Genomic DNA, 26,307 nt, shown 5'->3' on the forward strand with positions numbered 1-26,307 from the left:
GAAACTCAGAGGAACTGCCACAGCTTTAAATAAGAGTCTGATTAAGAAATATCAAAAAGTTGACTAAGAAATAAATTAATTAGTTCAAAAGAACAATGTAGTACACTAAAATTCCTCCCCCACAAAAACAACCACCCAGAATTAATGAGTCCATGGATTATTCACAATAAAAGTAGATTTCTAATATACATGATTAAGAAAAGAAGAAAAAAGCAGAATTGGGAAGCGAAAGGGTAAGAAAGACAAACTATAAGAGATGACAACATAAGAACTTACGTTACATTAATCAGTATGCAAAACTTGTAAAATGGAAGATATTCACAAAAAATAAAATAGCAATTAAAATTATTAAAATCTTAATTGAATAACAGCAATAGTTATAATGAAAAACATTTTTAAACAACCCCAAATACTCCAGGGGTTGTTTTACTAGGGAAATATTATTTGAATCTTTAAAGGAACCAGTAAAGTCAATTCTATATAATTTGTTCCAGAACATAGAAAAAGAAAAGTTAGTCAAATCTATTTTATGAATCTAGGATAATTCTGACACCAAATTTTGACAAACATGACATAAAAAAATAAAACTAAAGACAGATTTCTTTCATGGATATACATCCAGGGTGAATCAGTGTTAGTCTGTTTGTGCCTGGTATTTATTAGCTACCCAATAAATTCCTTCTACATCACTAAAGAAAACATGGCTGTCCAGAACAAATCCTCCAGCTTCAGGGCCTCACATCTACACATCTGATCCAAAGAAGAACCCGTCTTCACCTCATTTCCTTTCCTTTCAGGGACACAAGAAGAGACGTTTTTTGTTCATAAATAAAAGCTTGTGAGTATGGCCTATACCCCATCATAGGCATGCTAACTGTTGGTGATCTCTGTCCGTGGCTTCTGGGTTAGGTATCGGAAGCCTCCTGCTGTCTAAAACTATTCCCATTCTGCTTCTTATAAAACTTGATTTATTACGTTGTGTGTGAGGTACATGCATGTGTGTATGCATGATGCTCATGAGCGTGTTTTTTGTGTGTATGACGTGTATGTATTGGTAGGTGTGTGAGGTGCATGTATATATGGGTGTGTTTGTATATTTGTATATGTGTGTATGAGTGTGTTTGTGTGTATCTGTGCTATACATTGATGATGATGATGATGTGTGTGTGTATGTTATGTGATTCTGCATATATGGTAGGAGGACAACTTTCAGTTATCCTTTACTTTCTTTGCTTTATTTAGACAGGGACAACACAAAGAATCTCCATGTTGCACTGCCATCACTTCTCATCATGGAAAAGAATCACTCTCTGGAATTGCCAAAGCCATCCTGCTAGTCAACCTTGACATCAGGTTACAGTCACCATGCTGTTTTACCATCTTTTGAATTTGCCTTCTCTCATCCGTATTACCCTACCTCAAATTCAGACCATGACCGAGATTACTATGGAAACTGATTAAAAGGTAAATTGGACTTCTTTCTTACACCTTACTAATTAATACGTTTTTAAGGCAACACTAGGAATATCATATAACAGGTAGATGTATTTTTATTCAATAGTCCTCAACTTATTTACCGTATCCCACAAGGCATGGTCTTCATGAAAAGACTGCTCTTTATCCAACAGCTTGATGAGTGTCTATTATTTTTAGCTTACAGGTATGAAACATAACCAGTAAGTATCTAAACTCATGAATCCATGAGTGGACTCAACTAAATCTCACCTGCTATATTTTAACCTCTCTGTAGGTCATTCACTATTGTCTTACATTTGTTTCTACTTTCCACCCTATTTCCATGAATATATTCAGAAAAGCTACCTAGCTTATCAGCAAAAAACCAATGATCCTATAAACTACTTCTGTCAACAACAATACCTTGAACACAGCATTTTAAAGCCTTTTATATTCCAGCTATATTGAACTCTTCCAATTCTTACTGAATGACAATGAAGCACCATTTAGAACCTTACTTCCCATTAAGGATTCAAGTATTGAATTAATATAAAATGAACAACAAAAGATAGTGAACATAATAGACCGATAAATACATCATCAGTACTAGAGAAAAAGTTCATATAGATAAATGTGTCCATTAGAAGAAGCTGACAGAATTGGGGATAGAAGGAGCAGGCCTGAAGTATAGTCAGAAGGGGACGTAGGTGTAGGGAAATGCAGCCTTAAGTACCTGTCATCCTCAGGGAAAACTGTTCTGTGAGGCTGAATTTCATTAACACAGGGGTAAATTCTTCACACTATCAAAAAATTGAGGATCACATACATGTTTATTTCTAAAGCAGATGTCTTTGCTCTGAATCAAATTTCACTGTTTTGATAATCTTGTCTTCTACATGGAGTTTCATTTGGCTGCCCCAAACGGCACAAGTAGCTTTCCCAACCATATTAGAATTATAACAGTATATAAATAAACTGATGGTCATTGTTCATCAGCGTGTCTTGTTATTTTTGTATCCTCATGTTTTATGGTGAAGGTTTGTTGGTTTGTGTTCAGAAAGTCCATTTTCAAGTCTGGATTTTTAAAAAAGAAAGGCTAAATGACTTAATCTGGTCCAAACTTGGAAATGGGTGAATTCATCAGAAAGAAAGTGATGAACTATGATGAGGGACTCAATTTTTATTTTGTTTTTGGTTTTTGTTTTTGAGACAGGGTTTCTCTGTAGCTTTGGCTCCTGTCCTAGAACTCACCCACTCTGTAGACCAGGCTGGCCTGAACTCAAAAATCTTTCCATCTCTGCCTCTTGAGTGCAGGGATTAAAGGTGTGTGCCACCACAACCTGGCGTGACTTGACACTTCCTTTCTCTCCATCTGTCTAGATAGCTTGTCATCATAAATATTATTTGTGAGTCCTCTTCTGCTGCCCCTGCTCCCTGGTTCCCCTCTGATGAGTTCTTCAAGCACCCTGTTACTGCCTTCTCTCATGTTTTCATAAACTTATTTGTTTATGTCTTTAAGCAAACAATGACTCCTTGTGCTTGGCTTGTTCTAGATACTCATAAGTCTTCACATGGCTGATGAGTACCTTTCCCAACTTTTTTGTTTTGTTTTTTGTTTTTGTTTTTTTCATGAGACAGGATATCTCTGTGTAACAATTTTGGCTGTTCTGGAAATCACTTTGTGGATGGGGATTGCCTCAAATTCTCAGAGATCTGCCTGCTTCTTGCTCCCAGGGTGCTGGAATGAGAGGCATGTACCATCACTACCCAGCTATTTCCAGCATTTTGTATAGTTGTATTTCTTATTTACTTGTAACTATTAGACTGAATATGAGATGGGAAACATTCCTAAGAACAAAGGCTGATATTTGTTCAGACAGTTTTTCTAATTCTATCTGTAGCTGCAGATTTTAGAACTTTCGCTGTCTGTTTATTTATCTTCCAATTATTTTCTACTTCAGTTAAACACTCCAGCGTCCATAACATGCTTAACGCTTTCTGACACAGGAACTAATATTGCTGTTATGTTTTGTTTGTTTTATTTTATTTCGGTTTGGTTTGGTTCACAGCCATTCTAACACTGGACTGAACTCCGTGTCCCATTTCGCCTCTCAGTAAAGTGGCCATTTAACACATAATAGAGGAAGCCTTTGCATTCTAAAAATTCTTGACTCTGTAAAATAGTCTTGTAACCTCCAGCTTATAGAATCTGTGCATATCCTAATGGTTGTTCGGTCATTTAAGAGGTGTTTGAATTATTAGGTGAGGGACGTCACTGAAATAGTAAAGCAAAATAACTAAATACATCTGAAGCCATATAATTTAATGTATTAGGAGCAGATCTTTTGAAAATTTCTAGAAAGTTATCCAATATCCCATTGACCAGCAATTTTAAGACACATTTTTACAGCTTCAGCCCCAGCTTAAGTGCCTGCATCATCCACTGAGGAAGAAGGAAACAGCATAATGGCAACCTTAGCCGTGGAAAATACCCTGCTCCTTTAGTGAGCCATTATTTCACACGCAGCATTGCAATTGAGAAGAAATGTCCCTTAAATGTGCTAAATCAATTAATTACCCAAATACACTTGCGTTAACATCCTGCACGATTGAAATAACTTCCAGATGCCGTATTTGCCCATTCTCTGGTCATCACATTTCTGTGGCTTTACTGTACCACTCCACCTAGGAAGGGAGAGAAGTGGAGTCACCATCTCTGATGCAAAATTATTCCTGTGACTAGCTAAATCTTGGCATAGACACAAACATTCTATATCATGAAATAATAATTTAATCATTTCCTATCTTGGCTTCTTTATAAGTGAAAGAGGCCTAGTAACGGATAATGGAGAGGAAGCCGTAACAGCCGAAACGAATATAAGCAATTCTGTGTTTTGAAGAGAAGTGAACGGACGTGTGCTTAGCAGTAACAAGACTTTGATGTTCCCCGTGTTTTTGCATAAGAATGACCTCATTAACTTATTTTCCTATTGAGAAAGTGTGTATGGTAACATTAAGCTCTGTTTGCTATTAAGGCCAGTCTTTTTTCATTTAGCATCTAATGCTTGTTTTATTTTAGCGCATTAAAAACAATGTTATTCTAACATACCCAACGAGTTAGATTTCAGAGACCCAGTATTGTGGAGAATCTGAATAGCATCATGCTATCCTAATAGTAACTTTTATTCATTAGATGACATTTTTAAGATGAAGGGTTACATGTAAAATTTCTTTTGTTGCCTTTAGATTTTCTAGAATCTTTAAATCTACATCCCCATGAGTTGAACTTCTTCTGCTGTTTTATGCATTCCAGTAACATAAAAACTATGAGGCAAATTTGCTTTTATTATTTTTCTTCAAGCTTTGTGCTTTATTAGAAATAACCCATTTACCGAAAAACCTTTTATTTGGATTGGTGGTGAGAATAAACACATAGTTCTCGGTGACTTTTATTATTTATTGTAAAGTAATTTGGCAGGGTGTTGTGTAGGCAATGAAATAAAATAAAAGATTCATCAGAACTCCCAATCTTTTTTTGATTTGTGGAGTAACAGAAAACAGGAGGCCAGTCCTGTGTTACTCCCTGAAGGTTTGCTTCAGTATGTGCCAGTGATGGAAACCATCGTCCGCCTATAAAGCAATAATTAGGGCTGGTTTCCATTGACTCCACCACTCAGATGTAAAAATACAAAAGACTAATATAAACTAAGCCCTCTTCTGTGTGCCTTCCCATGCCATAAATGCGAGCACTCTTGGATATGTGCTGCCCTCGCTGTTTACAAATGCTCTACTGGAATTTTTGCTCTAGAGGTTCATATTTTAATTGTAGAATCAAACGCAAGAAGGTGGAGAACCAGCAGCTTCCCTCGATGACAGCACAGTTGAAAGTCAAAGGTATAGCTGGGTAAATTGATAATCAAACTGAGGCCCACAGAGTAACATACAGTTTCATGATGTAATTTTTTTCTTAAATGAGAAATATTAATTATTTTACAAAAACATTAGAAAAATTTATTCTGCTTAAATAACTTCAGATCAATTACAATGAAACACATAATGTGGAATAATTAGTAAAACAGGAGAAGAAGATAAAGATTAAAAGATCTAATAAACATGCAAATCATTCTCCACATATATTAAGGAGAAGCCAGCAGAAAATTAAAGATTTTTGTCCTGACTTACTTGTCAACAATGAACCCTGAAAACTAACTGTGAATGAGGTTAGAAAACAGCCAAGCGTTTGTTAAGGAAGCAAAGATGCTTCCTCAGAAAATAAAACAAAACAAAAAAACAAAAAAAGCTGAAGTGAAATAAATGGTTCTCGGTCAAGAAATGCATGTATTCGCTCATAATCATCAACTATTTACTGTTTACATATTTATAATATTTGAATTATAACAAACAAACAGAGAATAGAACAGGAAAATCTACTTGTCCCTGAGGTTAAAAAGCTAGGAGCGGTGAAAAAGATGGGTGCCTTTAAGGAATAACGAAAAAGTCCATATCTCGTTTCGCAGATAGACATGTTTAATCTCTGCTGATGATGCTTAACAGGCTTTCCCAAGTCAAATTTTCCTTAAGAGGATGCCTAGAAATTATTCCATGAAGGTAATTTCCATTGTTATTATCCTTGGTGGCCTGGTTAAATAACATTTCTAGCAGGATGAAAGGCTAATAAAAAGTGGGTTTTTACTATTACCTCATAAAACATAAACACATCTCTTCCTTAAAATCTCTCTTCCATCCAACATGACAGATACCATGGGACCTTTACAGAAAGGAGCATATTGTTATTACTGATAAACTTTTAAATCTATTTTTACTTATTTCTGAAAGTTTATATGTGTTTACAATGTATTTTGATCACAACCACCCCACACTCACCCCTCCTCCACCTTTCTCTACGCCTAACAATTCACCCTCCCAACTTCTTGCTTTCTCTTTTTTTTTTTCTTGTTAACTCCTTAAATCCACATGGCTGACTTTCCCTCTGTACGTTGGGTAGTTTTTATTCTCAACTTGGTACAACCTAGAGTCACCGGAAAGAGGGAACTTCAATCAAGAAATTGCACAGATGCTTTGGCCTGTGGCTAGATCTATAGTACATTTCTTGATTGATACAGGAGAGCCCAATCTACTGTGAACAAGATCATGCCTAGGCAGGTCAGTCTGGACTGAATAACGAAGTTAGCTGAGCAAGCCAATGGGCAAGCCAGCCAGCAGCCTTGCTCCAGAGTTTCTAAAATTCCTGCTTGAGTTTCTGCCTTTTCTTCCCTCAGTGATGGACTGTGATATGGAAGGATAAGACAAATAAGCCCCAAGCTGGGTTTGGTCATGATGCTTGTCACAGTGATAGAAAGGAAACTGAAGGACACTCCCCCACTTGCTGCTATCTGCCAGCAGCTCCTTGGTGAGGGATGGGCCATGTGAGCCTCTTCTTATCCTTGAAAGTTGACTGCCTTGACCTTGTGCAGGTCATGAGCAGGTAACCACAGGTGCCACTGAGTTCACAAGTGGAAACAAAGCTGTTAGGAGCAGAGGACACCATCTGAAAGCATTCCTCCTGTATGTACATCCCTTGCAATCTTTCTTAAATGAGGAGAGTTCTCTGTGTTGCTCCCTGAAGGCATAGGAGCCTCTGCTTCACTTTGGTAAAATTTCACTGGTTTCAGTTTTTTTTTTTCTGGTTGTCTGAGCACAGTAAGAGTTTTATGTCTCTGGGGTCTCTGCCACTAGGCCTGATGTCATGAGGTGCTTGTCAGTTCTGCTTCAAAACAAGAAGAATATTTATTCTGGTTAGACTATGAAGGAGAAGTGGAGAAATCCAGGGCTTCCTCAAGAATGTCTACAATTACAAACAATATTTATTCACTGGACAGAGTCTTTCTTGGAGATCTCTATGAGTATCAGGCTTTTTCCTTTAGGCCATTAGACAGCTCCCAAATCATGCCATGGAGACTTAATATTAGTTGTGAATGCAGTCTTACCTTATGCTCATTTCTGGCTAGCTCTAATAACTTAACCTGTTTTTCTTCATCTACTTTTGCTTCAGGAATTTTTACCTTTCTTTCCTTCTGTTTGTACTACTCTATCAAAGTTGACTGACAGGTCCAGGGCATCTTCTTCTCTTTCTCCCTCGTCCTTTCCTCCTTCTCCTTTAAGCCTAGATTTCTTATCCTACTTATTGTCTCTGCCTGTCAGCTCTGCCTATTCCTCTCGTGCCTAGCTATGGATGGGTCAGCTTTTAATTAGATCAATCAGGTGCCTTAGGCAGGCTTGGTGAAACAGCAACACATGTTTGTATAATTAAACAAATGAAACATAAACTAATGTAGCACAACTTCACACCATTAACAAAGGCAACAGAAACAAATAGAACACACCCTTGCAAAGTCAAATTAATACTCTGCAACATAAATAAATGTAACACAAGTTTGCCAGGTTAAAGTAATATTTCACAATAACTATATTGATCAGAGTAGCCTGGAACTCAGAGGGATCCTCCTGCCTCTGTGTCCTAAGTACTGGGATTGAAGTGGTGTGCTACCATGGCCATCAAGAGTTAACATTCTTTTTGTTTCTTTGTTTTTGTTTTGTTTGGTTTGCTTTGGTTTTTCTAGACAAGATTTCTCTGTGTAGCTTTGGAATCTGTCCTGGAATTCACTCTGTAGAACAGGCTGGCCTTGAACTCCCAGAGATCCTCCTACCTCTGCCTCCCAGAGTCCTGGGATTAAAGGCATGTGCCACCATCACTCCATAAGAGTTGACAACTCTTAATGGGCTGCTGACTAGCAGGCATCCAGCCCTTTGACTTGGCTCTCTCTCACTCTATTCTTAATCTTTTCCCTGGTTGCTTGCACCCCACCAGCACACCGAACTATTTTCAGTTTTGTGGATTTGTCAAACTCTCTCATCTCTGACATGAGTATATACTAAGTATAGATTCCTATCTTGGAAAAATGTTTTCACACATTCATTCAATAGGTTGAGAATATGTAACTTCAGCATTGTTTTTTTTAAGTATCTTGAACTTTTTGGCTTCAGTTTCTAATTTTCATTTTATGGTAGATACAATAGATCAGTAGGTTGAAATTCCGACTCACAATTCAGGGATGGGCTTCTGGGAAGGCCACCTATTTTTTCAGAGTTCCTAGAACCTAAGATTTAAGATAAGAATGGGATTCCATTACTTACCCGAAAATGTAAGTTCTGCAAGAGAAGTTGGCATGAGTCACATCTTTTTGAATGTTTTGGTTGTTTCTATTGGCTTACAAAGTCATGCAGGTGTAAATATTCTAAGTGTAAGACTCCAGTGGCAAGGTCAGTAGTGACACATTTATATTAGAGCCCTGATGTGACTATGTGACATAGAATTATAATGGCAGTTCAGGAGAAAAGGCAGATAAAGTTATATCATGCAGAGAGAGAAAAAAAAGACACATTTTTCTTTGTTTTCTGAAGCCTCACTCAATCCAGCCCACCACCATCACTGTAGCAGTTTGAACTTTGTAGAAACTTTACTGGGTTACAAAACCAAGGATCATGTGAATGTAAATTAAAGAAATATAAATTAATCCAACTTTGAAATTTCTCTCAGAATCCAACACTGTCACTTACGTCTTTGAGCCAGGCTCAAGACAATGCTATCGAAGATACTTCTTCCCAGGTATTAACTTTGATATTTGAAAAAAGAGCTCTATAACATTCGGTAGATTCTAAACCATGTGAGAAAAAGCAGCCATAATTTTTTTCTATAACTCTGTCTGTGTGAACAAAGAGAGAGGCAATCATTTACACCACCAAAAACTATTGAAAGATAGCTCCTAATCATCCTGAATGCAAGATAAGTTAGGGAATATTATTTTGGGGGGAGGAGGAAATCTATAGTGAAGTGGACATGCCCTTTATTTAGATTTAAGTTAAATAAATTAATAAAAGTCACCTGTGCAATGTCAAGAACTGCTAGGTGGGCACTAGCATAAAAGTCAGAAGCAAAGCAAAAGGAAATCTACCCAACAAGCACATGGAAACTGGTATCAGAAGAAATCACTGAAGAATCAGGAGGCAAATATGTGTGCCATGATGGTTTGAGCAAGTACATGCTTGGCTCGTGTTTTCAAATGCAATGGGCTACTTGATTTTATATATGCAAATATAAATATAAAATAATATATTTATATATGAAATATTTATTCATAAATATTATTTGTGAATATATTATACTTAATATTATTTATAGATACTTATAAATACATATAAGCAATGGTTACTATATATTATCTATCAATCATATTTCATACTGTCTTTGTGAAAATGGTCATACAGATCCATTCACTCTGTTAGCCTGATTCACACTCTACACAAGTTAAGGAGTTGCTATGGATTTATCATTTTGTTGAATTCTTGAGTTTCTCTAATAACCATCATTTCATGCTGTTACTTTAAAGAGCTATCTCATGACTGTTTTTTGGGCTCCAACTAAGTCTCTACTTCTTTCTGATATTTCATGAATATTTCCAGATAAAAAAATACGTGCTAGTTCTTTTCTTCATTGTTGTTGCCACATTTATTTTGATGGTGTCAGCATTACAAAGGAACTGTCCTGTGTTGTCATACAACTGTAGCAGCTGGAAACCAAAGGTTATAATTTGTTTGGAACTCCTGTAAAGTGTTGAGTATAACATTAAACATTTCTGTGAGTCTCAGAGAAGCTTTAGTTTAGTGTAGCCTAGAAATGTTGGACAGCAGATGTAACAAGGGATGAACTGTAAATCAAAGCCTTTCTTGGGAGTGGCAATGACCAGTTTCTACTCTGCCTTTACCTGGCTGTGTCACTGAGATGACTCAGTACTTAAGTATCTGTCTTCAAGACTAAGGAACTGAGTTTGGTCGCTAAAAATCACATGGTAGAAGACAACCAACTGTCCTCTGCCATCCACTAACATCCTGTGGGAAGCCTTACCTCTCCATAGTCCCCCCCACACATAACAAATAAAATGTTATAAAATTGTCTATTGAAGAAGTGTATTCCAACAACAGTCCTCTTATAGTATCTGGACATTATCTACTGGTTTATAGAACCTCCCCGCAAAAAAGATCAGTGTTGTGCTATGACAGAAAGCATCAAAGAAGTGGATTAACAACACAAGTTCTCCTTTACTGCATATGAGATGTCATGTATTAAAGTGTAGCTTCATCAGGTTGGAAACTAATGATACCTAATTTTGATTCTCATATAGAAATTAATGCATTTTCAACAACTTATGATCTTCCTAATAGGCAAAACTAGATGAGAAAATGGGGACCAGAATCCCTGACTAAAACGGTGCTTAAGCTATGTTTTCCAACCAATATCAGAACCTACGGGCTGAATTTTTCATTAACTCCAAAAAAGAATAAAGTAATAGAAATAATGTGATCTCTCTCTGTGTGAATACATGCACTAGTAGAAAAAAAACTAAGACTAGATTATAATTAAATGATTAGATTTATATGATGATTTTTAACTTTCTAAAATATATTTTTAAATCGGGAGAAAATGCTGAGTTAACCACCAAAAAAAACTGATGAGGTTGCTGGGAACTGCTCTTAAATCTTTGGATATGCAGATGATTTATTGCATTTTTATCAGCCACTGACACCCAGGCCCATGCCAAGCACTAAATGTTCTATGTATGTTTATTGAGCTGGGTTGCCATTTGTGCGATCACCCATTATTGATTGCACCCATGGAGCAATCCCATAAGCAATTCCAGGACAACGAAGCTGCCATATGGAGAATTGTTGTGAATATTATTTTAAGATGTGTTACTTTTGTTTACGCTGCATTTGTTTAACTCTGTGAAGCTTTGATACTTTGCCTGTCTCAACCACCTGATGGTCTAATAAAAATCTGAACAGTCAGTAGCGAGGTAGGAGAAAGGATAGTTAGCTCATGCTCAAACTTTATGATCTTGATCTTTAAGTCTGTCACAATACCAAAGATCCTTCGTACTTTTGATCTTCTCTTAGGACCACCTGCTTTAGATACACAAATGAGCTGTACAGTAGCATCCCAGGATATAATCTGGAAAACAATACTATATGTTTGGACTTTGTTAAACACAATAATAAAAGTGGATGGAGAGCAGAAAATAGGAGACAAAGGACACAGAGGGGAAAGAGAAGAAAAAGGAGATGGAGAAGGATAAGAAAGAGGAAAAACAGAAGTGAGAGGAGTGGTGGGGAGAAAGGATTGCTAGAGAATTCGGTGGAGCAGTAACTGCAGTAACAGTAAAAACTGACAGACTTTTCACTGAAAACTACCAGACACTCTTCTATTTCACAACATATACCATGTACTCAAGAGCACACTCATAACCCTCACTTAGGAAGAAATAAAACTGTTCATTTGATTTTTCCTTAGCATAAAATAGGAAGAAATAAAGATGAACATTCATCATCTTCATGGATTAATTCTTTGATTTTCCACTGTTCATGTTGAATAATGATGCTGATGATAACGAAAATAATACAGCAAAGAGAATCTTGTGACTCCTTCTGTCAGAAAAAAAAAGGTCTTGCAAACTCTCTTCCCTAATACAAACATGAAGTAACAGCAAGAGGCAGAGGTAGATCTTTATAAATATTCATAGGTTTCCACATGTATCTACTGGACCCACTAGGAACAGTGTGTAGTTTTCTAGCTCTACTGAAAGCTCCTCACAAGCCAAGACAGTCACAACCAATAGTAAAACCAGCTGATTTAGTGAATTCACTCCAAATTCTGATCAAGACCAATAAAATCAGAACAACAGTAACAAAAAAGTCAAGTAAGGAATTTGGCTAAAATCATTGATTGATTGAGCAAATAATACACTACACCCAACAGTGCTAGCAAGGCTAAGGACTAAACCCTTAGGAAGCAGTTAAAGGGAAGCAGCCTTTGGGACAGGATAAGTAATGAATCTTTCTTTAGCTGCTCAGTCTATCTTGGTACAGACCCAAAACAACTCTAGAGTTGGGAGGTTTATCCTCTAGGGGAACCGGAACAAAATATTATACTTCGCTGGATTTAGACTCGTGTCAAATCCTATTCTTCCCAGGTGCTGTCACTTTTGAGTTTTATCTAAATGTTAACATCAGTTATTCAGATTTGCAGTTTGGCTGGCTGGTTGCAGTCAAAAGCATTATGCTATTGAAACAGTCAGGATGTAGATTGGATTACATAGCTATGGCGATCTGCCATCGTAATGGTGCTTCAGCTGCGGCTTGTTCTTGTGCATGAATAAGAAGTATTGCTAAAATGTGTGCTGTGAACGACAGCAGGAGGAGTGGGAAAGAATCCCTGAATGGTTTTCTATACCGATGAAAAATGAAAAATTTTATCACTTTCAGCTTTACTCTTACATCTGTTTCCTGGAAAGAAGAAATTGGGTGCCAATAACAAGTATGCTAATTACAATTTGGGCCATGGCTTCAAAATCTTTAAGTAAATGCTGAATACTTTAGTGCAGTCAGGAAATTTGCTAAGACACATTTCTCCTGATAGCTGCCAAAAAGAATGTCTGTTTCTAATGCTTGAAAGATACACCAGATTAACACTTTTAAATGACCACAGTTTTACAGCTCCTATTGGAGTCTCTTTGAGTCTCTGACTACATTTCAGCATTGGATGTCAAATGATGTCCTTTGGTGCCAGCCAGACAACTACCCTAGACAGCATTTCATTCAGAGGCAAAAGACTAATTGTTTTCTTTTTATCTCATATAAACTCAGCATGATTGAATGCTACATGACATAAATCTTGAATCTGCTTGTACCCTAAGTGTAGGTGCAAGGTTAAAGCTCAAACTGCCTCATCCGTACAGCCTGCTATCCTATTCACACCCACAGTCCAGCAACTTCTTTTACTTTCTGATAAGCAAAAACATAGGTGTTATTGTGTTATGATTGCTTAATTTTCCTCATTTAGAACTGGCACAGACTCCAAAGGAGGCAACAAAATTAGTGACAAGTGATAAAACAGTTACCCAAGTCAAGTTTCCTTGTTCAATGTGTTTTACAATTAAATCAACAAAGTTAAATGTAAGTTTCATTTTAAATAATTGAACACATTAATATATTAAAGCAGATAAATAAGTATTTTGTTTGAATGTATTTTATGGCAGCTCTATCTTTTTCTTCTTGATGATAAGGAAACCAAACTCCTACCCATCAAGAAAAGTCCAAATATATTTTCAGTCGAAAAGATGTAAGGTTAGACATGTTTTTTTTTTTTAACATGATTTTAGATTGTGCAGGGAGGTTTGGTTGGTCAGGAACAATATAAAAAGTATAGATGTGTTATTGCTAGAAGGGGCAAATGCTTGAAAAATAACTCTAGCCTGGCTTGTTCCTGACACTTTATACATGCCCCACAACCCAAAGGCCTGCTGACTGCACGGCATTAGTGAGAAAAAGGCTAAGTACAGAAAAACAAGAGCCCCCAGAGTAAAAATGTCTTTATTTGATTTATTTATTGTATTTGTATGTGTTTTATGTGTGCTTGCAAGTGCGTCCTCACCCATGTGTGAATATATGGAGGCCAGAAGTGCATATATGTTGGGTGTCTTTCTCTATTGCTCTCCATATTAATTTTTGAACCAAGGGCTCTCACTGAACCTGAAGATTCTTATTTTTGCACAAAGATAAACGTCCCACTATGTAGCGTAGACTGACCTCAAAGTCACTATGCTTTTTACTTAGTTTTCTAATAATTACTAGGATTACAGATGCATGCCACCATGCCTGGGTTCAGATATCTTTGTAGTAATGGTGTAGCCTAGACTGACCTCAAAGTCACTATGCTTTTTACTTAGTTTTCTAATAATTACTAGGATTACAGATGCATGCCACCAAGCCTGGGTTCAGATATCTTTGTAGTAATGGTGTAGCGTAGACTGACCTCAAAGTCACTATGCTTTTTACTTAGTTTTCTAATAATTACTAGGATTACAGATGCATGCCACCAAGCCTGGGTTCAGATATCTTTGTAGTAATGGAAAGTAACACAAGCAGTAAGAGAGCCCAGCTCTCTCTGCTTCTTTTGACGCTTTACTTACCTGAATTACTGGGATGAAAGAATTAAATGAAAAATTTAGAAACAAGTACTGCATGAGTTTTAAATAACTGCTATTATAGTTTCTATTTATTATCACTGTCCATCTATTATTCTGCTTAATTTATAAATTTAAACTTACCATAGTTTTGCGTGCACAGCTTTGATACTATGGTTTCAGACATCTATGGGGAGATCTTGATTTCTTTTTCACTTATTAGATGTTTGTAATAATGAAACCTCAAAGTAATTTTATGGCATATTCATGGATTAAATGAAAAGCTTATACTAAAGTTGAGATTTCTTTACTTCAACTTCAGTATGTAACAGAAAGTAGACTAAACAACATGTCTTTAAAATAATTCTCTCCCTACTAACACAGAGACCCACAAACGAACAACATTCAGAGCTTGAGAGATCTGGAACACTCAGTCCTAAATGAGATGTCTTCATCAAACCCATCTTGTAAGGGCTCATCAAGATATGCAGAAGAGTCATAAAGACTGTATGATGAAACCAAGAAAACTGTCCCCCAAGACTGATAAACTTATGAACTCATAGAGACTTTGGCAGCATCCACAGAGCTGCCAGAGGTTCAAGCCAGATAGGCTCCCAGAACTATGTTGGGGTAGGGGACATGATCCCCCATCCTGAACCAAGATGCCATCTCCAGTTAATATCTACAATAATTATAAAAAAATATAATTTCTCCAATGGAGTCTCATGAAGTATGTAAACCAAAATTAAGGCCAGTAGTGAAGGCCAAAACAAAGGAACTCAATGGTATTTTTGTAGGTTTTTGTTTCAAAATTGCTTTGTTTTGGCTTTTAAAACAATCTCACTGGTCCTTTGCTTATATAGTGTGGTTTCTGATTATGTGTTTTTGGGGATTTTATGTTTGTGTGTGTCTATGTGTGTTTGTTATGCTTTTTTGTTTATTTATTTATTTTTTCTGGTTTATTTGTTTGTCCTTTTGTTTTACAAAAGGCATGGAGTTGAGTGGGTAGGGAGGTGAGAAAGATATGAGAGGAGATCGGGGAGAGAAAACCGTGATCAGAATGCATTATATGAAGTTTCAATAAAAATAAAAGTGTCCTCTCCCTAATATTGTTTTTTATTACAGGATCTGGCCAACCACATGTTTTGCCTGCAGAGCACAAGCTCACACATTCTACAGAGATTGGATTATGTAGCACTAGGAGGGTACTTTACCAAACAGAAAAGTGTGGTCAAAGTTCAACCTGTGGAATGAGACTGACGATCTAAGTCAGACTCCAGGGTCTGTTGCCCACTCAGTGTGTGTAGTCTTAGGCAATTTACTTAATTTCTCTGAATTTCAATTTCTTTGTTCATTGGACTTTATGCATAGAAATTTAGACTTGTCTCTAAATTTATTTATATATCCACGTAATTCCGCAAATAGCTGGTGAAATGGCTTAATTAAGTAATAAGCATAAACATCTAACACTTTGTCCAACAGAAAACATAGAATGAAAAAAATTTAATTTCCTTTTCTTTGTCTTCCTTTCATATTTCTCCTAGAGTTCTGAATTTCTTTCACAGAGGAATCAAAGCATTGATCTGTGGAGGGTTTGGAAAGCATAGGTAGGAGCCAACTTGCTTGTGGTAACCCAACCATGGTAGCCAAAAATGTAAGTAGGCTATTGTATCCTTGCTGTCTAATGCCTTAGCCTCTTGTTTCTTGTTTTCAATATTCATGTGTCCAGTCTGGTTTGAAATGTTTTACACACACAAAGTAAAGAATTTTATAGAAAGTAGGAAAACCTGCTAAAATATCTCAGTAATACATTTTCATGTTCAAATGAAATGACTCGTATATATGAACAAATAAGCATGAAATGTTTTTATTAACTTTACCTGCTTCCTTTACTGTTCCAATATGATAATCAGATTATCTGAGTGTGGATAATCCTCACCAAGAGTGAATGGCACCTTCCAGTTAGGGTCAAATATTAATAAATGAGAGAGAAAAGCAGTAGAGCTTGACTGCCTGCCCTCACTACTTGCTGAATAGGGCTATCCCATTGCTTCCTCAACTGACATAAACATTGATCTTCTTCTGATGTGGACTGATGACCTGTGACTCTCAATGGCATATACTGAATGACTTCTGAGATATCCAGCTTCATGGACTGAGCAACTACTGGGTTCTCAACATCTCCAGCATATACGTAGCCATTGCTGAAGCTTCTATCTTGTAAGCAACCTAATAAATCCACTTTTACATACTTGTTATAATATGTAAATATAATATTATAAATACATATTTGTTCTATCAATTTGTTCCCCAAGAGAATCCCCACTAATACAGCTGGTTAACCCCAATATTTCTAATCAATTGACCTTTAATTATATGTTTCTTTGTGCACACATTCTAATTATAATGGGAAACACACACACATGTATATATTATTTTGAAGGTCATTACTAAACTAAAAGTTAGGTATTCCTGCTTTGACTTTTGCTGTTTGCTGTTGGGATGATGACAAGTCCATTCTTGTAAGGAGACTCACACTTGAAGAAAGGATTGGTTAAACAAACTGCCAGCATCTGTTAGTAATTGTTCTCTGTACTCACTCATTTGATGTGGGATTTCCCTCTGTATGCTGTGAATAACATTGGTGGATAAGGAAACTGCCTTGGCGTGTTGATAGGGCAGAACTTAGGTAGATGGGAGAAAAACTAAACTGAATGCTGGGAGAAAGGAGGCAGAGTCAGAGAGAAGCCATGTAGCCCTGCCAGATACAGACATTAGATGGAATATTAGCCGGTAAGCCATTGCCACGTGGCAATACATACATTAATAGAAATGGGTTAAATTAATATGTAAGAGTTAGCCAATAAGAAGCTAGAGCTAAAAGACCAAGCAGTGATTTAAATAATACAGTTTCTATGTGATTATATTAGGGCTGAGCAGCTGGCGACAAACAAGAGGCCTCCTTGCAACACCCACTCACCACTCACCTACTCCCAGTGGGTTACAACTCCATGTTCCTACAAATGAAATGGATCAGCCCATTCTACTTGTTCTTCATTTTCCTGGATTCAGCCAATATCAAATGACCAATTGTCAGATCAATCAAAAGGTTAATGGATGCTTTTTTTTTTACATTAAGCATATGCTAAGTGAACATCATATACTAAATGAATCAGAGTCTTGGGAAATCAGGGCATGTTGCTATGTATCTTCCCAAATAAAAAACAAAGTAAAATAAAATATAAGATTTAACCACATTAAAAAAACTCACTAGGAATGTTTACCTGAATTCACACACTAGGAGAGTTCAGAAACAAATATTAAATTGTTGTTTGATCAGTAAATGTTAAAGATACAATACAACTAGACCTTCAAAGTAAGTAAGCATCAGTGGAAAAATTAACCTAGAAAATAGCCCAATGGGGTTAATAAGGCAGATCCTCACCAAAATTTCAGTAACCTTTAAAGGCACATTCATGAAGGCTTGCTTTATTCTCCCCATGATTTACATGAAAAACAGAGTACCAAATATTCAAGGTACTAAGCAGTCACTGGGTGACACCATCATCCTCAGCCAGAAACATCTGCCAAGGTGTTTTGGTCAGGCACTGTGAAAGTGCCTTGGCTGACTAGGCTTTGTATGATTCCAGCAAGGAATAATACCACGTCTTGTTGGTCAACCTCTGAGCAGTAAAGGAAGAAATGCCATCAAGGATTTCAAAGCATCCACCTTCAGGACTCTGCACTCAAACTTTTCTATGGTGTAAGCTAAAACAGTGTAAATGCTTTTGTTGTTGCCTTTCTCCAACCAGTCCCCGAGAGACAATCATGGAACCTTATAGAATAGGTTTAGGCAAGTGTTAAACAATGATAAAACGTGGAAATCATTTCACTCTGTAAACACCGAGCTTACCAAGTAGCCACAGGTAATGCAACTTCCTAAAGTGATTGCTAATGTTGGAACCCCTGTGCATTCTATGGTCTCACAATGAATAAGAACCCCCCAAAAAGGCTATGGCCAGAACCAGGATTGTGTTCTTATTATCTAATTCACTAGGTTAGTTACCAATGTTATTTTTAATTGAGATATAATACTTCATTTTTTCTCCTCTAAATTACGTAAAAATGAAAACAATAAAGAAGTAAAATTCTTCTGTTTGGATAACAACCAAGTATTGTTGTGAGATATGAATGTGAAATGTCCTACCCAGTTGGTAACACTGTATGGAAGATTATAGAACCTTCAGGAGGCAGAATATCACCAGAAGAAGTAAGTGGCTAGGCTCCACATGAATATCTTGTCTGTTGAGGCAATAAGACAAATCGCCTCACTCTCCCGCTGCCATGCCGTGATTGACTGTATTCACTCAAACTGTGAGCCAAAATGAACCCCTTCTACCTCTACTGGTCATTATGAAGTCCAACAAACTGACACAGCCTTGAGTCATCTAAGAGAACAAACCACAACGGAAAAATTGTTTAGATTAGATTAGTCCCTAGGCATGTCTAGAAGGGATTGTCTTATTAAGTGATGTGGGAGGGTCCACCTAACTGCAGGCAGCACAATTATTCAGACAACTGATCTCAGATGGTATAAAAGGATAGAAATTCTATTCTGAGCTTTACTATATGCGACTTACCTATTCATGTCTTCATGCTTTTCTTACTCTTGATTTTATTTTCCTATTACAAATAGTTTGAAGTAAAAATTAATTTCAAAGCTTTCTTATGTGTTATGCATACTCAACCCCTAACTACAATCACTAATTCCATACTCCTCACTGTATCTCTCAGGGTCCTTTGCACTTAGAACATTGTTTAAAAATTTTCTGCCACTTATATTACTATGTTCAGTGTCTTTCACATCGTAAATATTCAACACCAATTTTAAAGGTTTATATCTCAGTTTCAAATGCAACATCCCAAGTGTAAAGGGCTGGCCCACACTATAGGAATAAGGGTCGGTTACCACAAGGTGTTGAGTGGGAAGACTTGGTATAAGAAATAAAGATATAAAGACAGTAGCTGGAAATAGGAGGTCTTGCATAAGCTGATGAGTTTTGCCAACGTGTGTTTATTAAGAAGTACAGCACCGGGCCAGGAGTTTTGGCACAAGCCTTTAATCCCAGCACATGAGACACAGAAGCAGGTTTATTTCTGAATTCAAGTCCAGCCTCGTCCACAGATTGAGTTCCAGGACAGCCAAAGCTAACAGAGACACCCTGACTCAAAAAACAAAACAAATAAACAAACAATAAAGAAGTGCAGTTTCTTATTTACTGTTCATAGGGGGGAAGAGAAATGGCCAAGCAGGGCAGGAATCAGACAGTTTTGGCAAGGAGAACCCAGGAGCCTCAAACACTGCTTTGAGCTAATAACCACAGAACAGGGAGAAGAGTCTGGTCCCTAGAAGCTACAACCTTGATTTCTCCAAGGCATGGGCATCATTCAGGTTGTTCCAAGTTCCCTCCTGGACAAGGACAGAGACCAAAGACAAAGGTCTTTTCACCAGGGCCTCAGAGAAAGTCTTGGTTTGCCTTGGTTCCCAACAAATGACCACGCTAACAGCACACATTCTTTTATCTGAAAGAGAAATTTCCAGTTTCTGGGTACTGGACTACTAGTGAATTCCATCGTAGATATTAGCATTCATAGCCTGGAATTGCAGATGATTGTGAGTACTGAATATGGGTGCTGAGATTCAAACCCAGGTCCATTGCAACGGAATTAAGTGCTCTTGACCACTAAACCATCTCTGCAGTCATTCTCTTTTTATTTATTGTCTAGCATACAGAGAGACATATATTCACTGTGACTCTTTTGTACATATAAACTGTTATACTTGGTTCTTAGTTGCCCCTCCCCACAGCTTTCCCCACCCTTTTCTAGAGGCCCATCTTCACAGGTATATTCCCTTTTTTTCTTTTCTGACAAATATATGCCATTACTTTCTCTTGTCCTGTTGTTCCTCCTCTCTTCCTTCCCTCTCAAATCCCCCTTTTACTTTCTCTCTCTCATGCTTCTCCTCTCCCTCTCTCTTTCTCTGTGCATGCTTCTCCTCTCTTTCTTTCTCTCTCTGTCTCTCTCTGTCTCTCTGTCTCTCTGTCTCTCTCTCTCTCTCTCTCTCTCTCTCTCTCTCTCTCTCATACACACACACATACACACACACACACACACACACACACACACACACACCTCACACACATTTAAATCCAGACTATGAATATGAAAGAAAGCATGTGATATATTTTTCTCTGTGTCTGGCTATTTCACTTTACATAAATGTGCTGCAGTTCTATCCATTTTTCTGCAAATGTCATGACTGTATTTGTCTCTGCAGCTGAATAAAATTCCATTCCTAGCCAATTTACTATTCTCTTTTTATGTAAGGAGATCTATGCCATAATATAAATTATACAACAATGTAGTGTATATTTTAATACAAAAAGAAAAAGAAACCCTCCTCTTGAATAGGAGCAGAAGGATATATAATAAAGAGGACTGTCTTTTGTTTTGTTTTTTTTATTTTTTATTGAGAAAAGAAAAAAAGTTTCTGCCTCCTCCCAGCCTCCCATTTCCCTCCCCCTCCTCCCACCCTTATCTCCCCCCGCCACTCCTCTCCTCCTCCCTCTCCAGTCCAAAGAGCAGTCAGGGTTCCCTGCCCTGTGGAAAGTTCAAGGTCCTCCCCACTCCGTCAACGTCTAGGAAGGTGAACATTCAAACTGGCTAGGCTCCCACAAAGCCAGAACATGAAGTAGAATCAAAACCCCTTGCTATTGTCCTTGGCTTCTCATCAGCCCTCATTGTTTGCCATGTTCAGAGAGTCCGGTTTTATCCCATGCTTTTTCAGTCACAGTCCAGCTGGCCTTGGTGAGCTCCCAATAGATCAGCCCCACTGTCGCAGTGGGTGGGTGCACCCCTCGTGGTCCTGACTTCCTTGCTCATCTTCTCCCTCCTTCTGCTCCTCATTGGGACCTTGGGAGCTCAGTCCAGTGCTCCAGTGTGGGTCTCTGTTTCTATCTCCATCCATCACCAGATGAAGGTTCTATGATGATATGCAAGATATTCGTCAGTATTGCTATAGGATAGGGTCATTTCAGGTTCCCTATCCTCAGCTGCCCAAGGAACTAACTGGGGACATCGCCTTGGGCTCCTGGGAGCCACTCTAGGTTCAAGTCTCTTGTCAACCCTAAGGTGGCTCCCTTAACTAAGATTTGTGCTTCCGTGCTCCCCTATCCAACCTTCCTTTATCCCAATCATCCTGTTTCCCCAAGTTCCCCCCTTCCTCCCCTTCTCACTTTTCTCTCCCCATCTCCCCTTACCCCCATCCCACCCTACCCCCAAGATCCCATTTTTCCCCCCAGCAATTTTGTCTACTTCCCATAGCCAGGAGGATAACTATATGTTTTTCTTTGGGTTCACCTTCTTATTTAGCTACTTTAGGATCACCAATTATAGACTCCGTGACCTTTATTTGTCGCTAGAAACCAATTATGAGTGAGTACATCCCATGTTCATCTTTTTGGGCCTGGGTTACCTCACTCAGGATAGTGTTTTTTATTTCCATCCATTTGCATGCAAAATTCGAGAAGTCATTGTTTTTTACCGCAGCGTAGTACTCTAATGTGTATATATCCCACACCTTCTTCATCCATTCTTGCATTGAAGGACATCTAGGTTGTTTCCAGGTTCTGGCGCAATGATGGCTCTCCTGGTGCCGAGATCCTAGGACTGTCTTAAATGTATCAAATCCCTCATTAAGTTCTGAAAGAAAAAAATCTATTTTTTTTAAAGATCCTCAGTGCTTTTCTTGAGTTGAATTGTCATCAATTCTTTTTATTTTTCAAGTCTACAGAACATGTTCTGTCATTTTTTAAGGCAAAAGAATACTGAAGACATAATCTATGACCAGAATACGTATGAAGAGGCTTAAAGAACAAGCAATAATACTTTTGTGAAATGCGTGCTTAATGTACTCGGTTTTCAAAAATTGCTTATATCAGAGACAGTTACTACTTGCCTTTTACTTAAAATTTTTTGGTTTGGACACTTTTCCTAAAGAAAAAGGAAGCACCCTGGAGGTTTCTGTGGTCCCAGAAGCTAACAGTGACTAACTCCCTTTAGGGTTTAGATTATGCTACTATTTGTATAAGTATCTTGCAGGAAGTGTTCTTTGTATATCTCCCAATATTAGATTGACATGTTAAACTAACTGATGGTAAAATATGGATCTTATATAAAGTTTACATTCATTTTCAACTGTGGCCATGAGTGTCAGCATCTGTTGTCTGATGCTTTTCTCCACGTTTACTTTTTAACCACATGCGTTATGAGAACCTGCCACCAAACCAGTGTCTCATCATATCTGTAACATAGAAGACCTGAGATTTGGATTAAATGCATGTCACATTTAAGACAGCGAGCTGAAGAGTAAGAGTGGAATAAAAGAAACTGCAAAAGCAGAGGTGAAAACACAGCTTAAGTTAGGATAGGCAAAGCGACAGCCGTGCACCAACTGAAGTGTTCAACTGCAATGTTTGCCCTGTTGCTACTCAACTTCCTAATATATGGGTTCATTGCATAAGTCATTCTCTCCGCAGATGGTTATCTTTATTTATATGTAGTACTGTTAGGCCTGAAGCACCAACAAAGCATAAAGAAGAAGCGAACTCCAGAGAGTGGGCTGCATGAACAACCAACCAAATGATGTTCCCCAATAGAGATATGCAGTTGTGGAGATTGGGTGGTCTCTGAGAACAGTGGTTCAGTGAGTAGAGCAGAAAACACTAGATGTAATTTAATATAACACACACAGTCTCAGACAGACAAGGCCCAGGTCTGATCCCACATAAAGGTCAAATTGCCTCTCTGTCCACAGAAGGACAGCGTCCACAGCTCTGTGGGAAACCTCAGCATGCTGCTATACTGCCTTATCAAGTCAAAGGGAGGGAAGCAAGAGATTCCAGGCTCACCAGTTGTTAAGCCTTTATAAGAACCACAGGAGGTGGAGGTGGGGGGTAGTGAGAAGGGACTAATAGTTCTAATTCCGTTGAGAACATAATCCAGGATTTATTTTCTGAAATAAAACCTGGATGAAAAAAATAAACACACATTAAACTATTAATGACTAAATATCACTGGGGATTTGACTATATTTTTCTTCCTATAATAATGTTATCCAGTCAAAGCCAGAATACTCAGAAAGACTAATTACGAATGAAATTGAGACCTAAGTATTTGATTCACTCCTGTCAAATTTATTTAGTAAATTATACTGGGTTACATTAGTAAAAAAATAAATAAATAAATAGAATTAAAATAAAACTATTAACCCATCCCCTTCCACACACAAAAACTGTTAAGAGATGTAAGAAAGAAATTTTAGCATTACAAAACAATCCACTCAGTAAAATCTTTATAAATCCACATTTATAATGCTCCTGTATTAGATAAGTCTTCTATACATGATATTATATGGATGGCTGAAGAGTGAATAACTCCATTCTGCTTCATCAGGGCCTTGGGACTGATTACTTAGCTGCCCGGGATGTTTTATATTTATCTGACATTTGTCTAGTGTGGTCTTCAATTTTAAGCCTTTTAGGTCAAGGGCTCGGTCTTAGGTACTGATTCTTTCTGCAGTAGTATAGCCTTCTGTAAATAATTGTGTTTGGCCCACGAGACATTTCAGTTGAATTTTTCCTTAAAGGAAAGAGTTACTTAAAGGGAATGTTATGGTTGAAGGACAGCAGAACAGGACCTCAAGAACCTGTGTCTGTGAATATCATCACCGACCTCCCAACTTTGGAGAAGAGAAGCTATGACAAGACAAAAGTCACAACCAAACAAGGGTTGTTTCTTAGAAAGTTGGATTAAAGTCCAAGTCGTGTTACCAGAACCCCTAAATCAGGTCTAGAGGGACAAATCTGTTGAATACTGTTGTTTGAGAGTTTGGAGGTGGAATAGCTTGTTTCATTGAGTTCAGTCCTTGCTGGAGTGTTAAGGATACAGATAGAGTTTGTCAACTAGCAAAGTCTTCAGTCAGTATTTGATAAACAAGACTAATTTTTTTTCTGGTAAGAATTCAAGCTGTCTTTTCAAAGCTGATGAGGCATCAGAAACACTCAGAGACATTTATATGAATTAAAACATGAATCACTAGATTTCATAGTATTGCCTTCTCACGAGAAAGACTAGTGCATCTGATTCTAGAACATCTGTATTAAAGATCCAGAGGTTAGTATTGGATACCCGGCTGAGTCTGAGATCTTCATATACGCCCAAATGCTAGATGGATTCCTGAAAGGTGTTACATTGAACTTCGGGTAAGTGTCGAGTGTTCCTCTGGTATGTGATTCAAAACAAGGGCCTAGCAATTCATTTCAGGGGTTCTCTCAGTTCTTCAGCACACAGACTTGTAAATGAGAAGTGTGGCTTAAGAAAGCATTGTTGGAGCAGTGGTTCTCTATGTTGACCACCTAAGACCACCTGCATATCAGATATTAAGATTTATAATAGTATAAAGTTACAGTTATAAAATAGCAACAAATATAATCTTTGGTTGCAGTCCCCATGACATGAGGAAGTGTATTAAGGGGTCACAGCAGCAGGAAGGTGGAGAACAACTGAGCTATAGAAACACCCTTGGTCTTCTTCTAAGAGATTCTGGTTAACTGGATTGGACATGGCCCCAAGTGAGTATACTTTAAAAGCTTCTTGAATGAGCTAGGGGGATACAACATTGGATATCCCCAAAGAACACTTACTTTGCAAACAAGAAAACCTGAATTCAGATCCCTATCACTAATGTCAAAAGCTGGACGTGGCCACATGCATACCTATAAGCCAGCAAAGTGACAGAGGCAAGAGGATTATCTGGGGACTAGCTGGCTTTTTTGGCAGACTCTAAAGAGTGATATTGCAGGACACAAAACTTACTCTTCTGGCCTCTTCATAGGCAAATGCACTTCACATACAGGTACGCACAGACACTGACACACATCCACAGGCACACACATGTACATACATACACAGGGACACACCCACAGGATGTCTAATAAGCAATTACACAGTGTGGATTCTTGTCATTTAAGTCTCAGAGTAATGTTTTGAGGAAATTAGCAACGTCTTCCCAAGCAGGAAAAGAAATAGAATATTTATCAGAGCCTTTCTGCTAGGAGTAGGGGCCACATCATAGCAAAAGCCGTAGCACCTGGGAGCTTGTTAAAATGTAGGCCAAACTCAAACTAGCATTTTTAAAATGGGCTCTGGCACATTAACAGATCTTCCCAGGATCTGTGCAAATGCTAATTTATAGGGTGTGCTGACAGAAGACACATACTCATGATGTTTCTCACAGAAGCAAATGTGTCCTTCCTGTAGCTGACTTCATGGTATACGGAAGAGATCCTATCACTTAGTGTCAATAGGAATCCTCTCTTGGGTTTTTATGTATGGTTTAAATAGAACTCTCTCACCTCGTCTCCCAATCTGAGATTTTTCCAACCAAATTAGTAAACATGACATATTATAGGGAACTTAAAACAATAGAATATGAGAGATCATTTTTTTGAGACTCCCTAAACTAGTGTGTCTATCTCAGTTAGCTAAAGTGGGCTGGACCCTCCTGCATCAACTGGCAAGCAAGACAGTTTCTCAGAGATGTGCAGCCAATCTTCTTTGCAAAATTCTTCAGTTGAGATGACTCTAAGTTGCTCTAAATTCACCTCTACAAAAGCTAGTTCCAGGACAGGCTCCAAAACCACAGAGAAACCCT

This window comes from Microtus pennsylvanicus, chromosome 1 (genome assembly GCF_037038515.1).
Source record: "Microtus pennsylvanicus isolate mMicPen1 chromosome 1, mMicPen1.hap1, whole genome shotgun sequence".
NCBI classification, from domain to species: Eukaryota; Metazoa; Chordata; class Mammalia; order Rodentia; family Cricetidae; genus Microtus; species Microtus pennsylvanicus.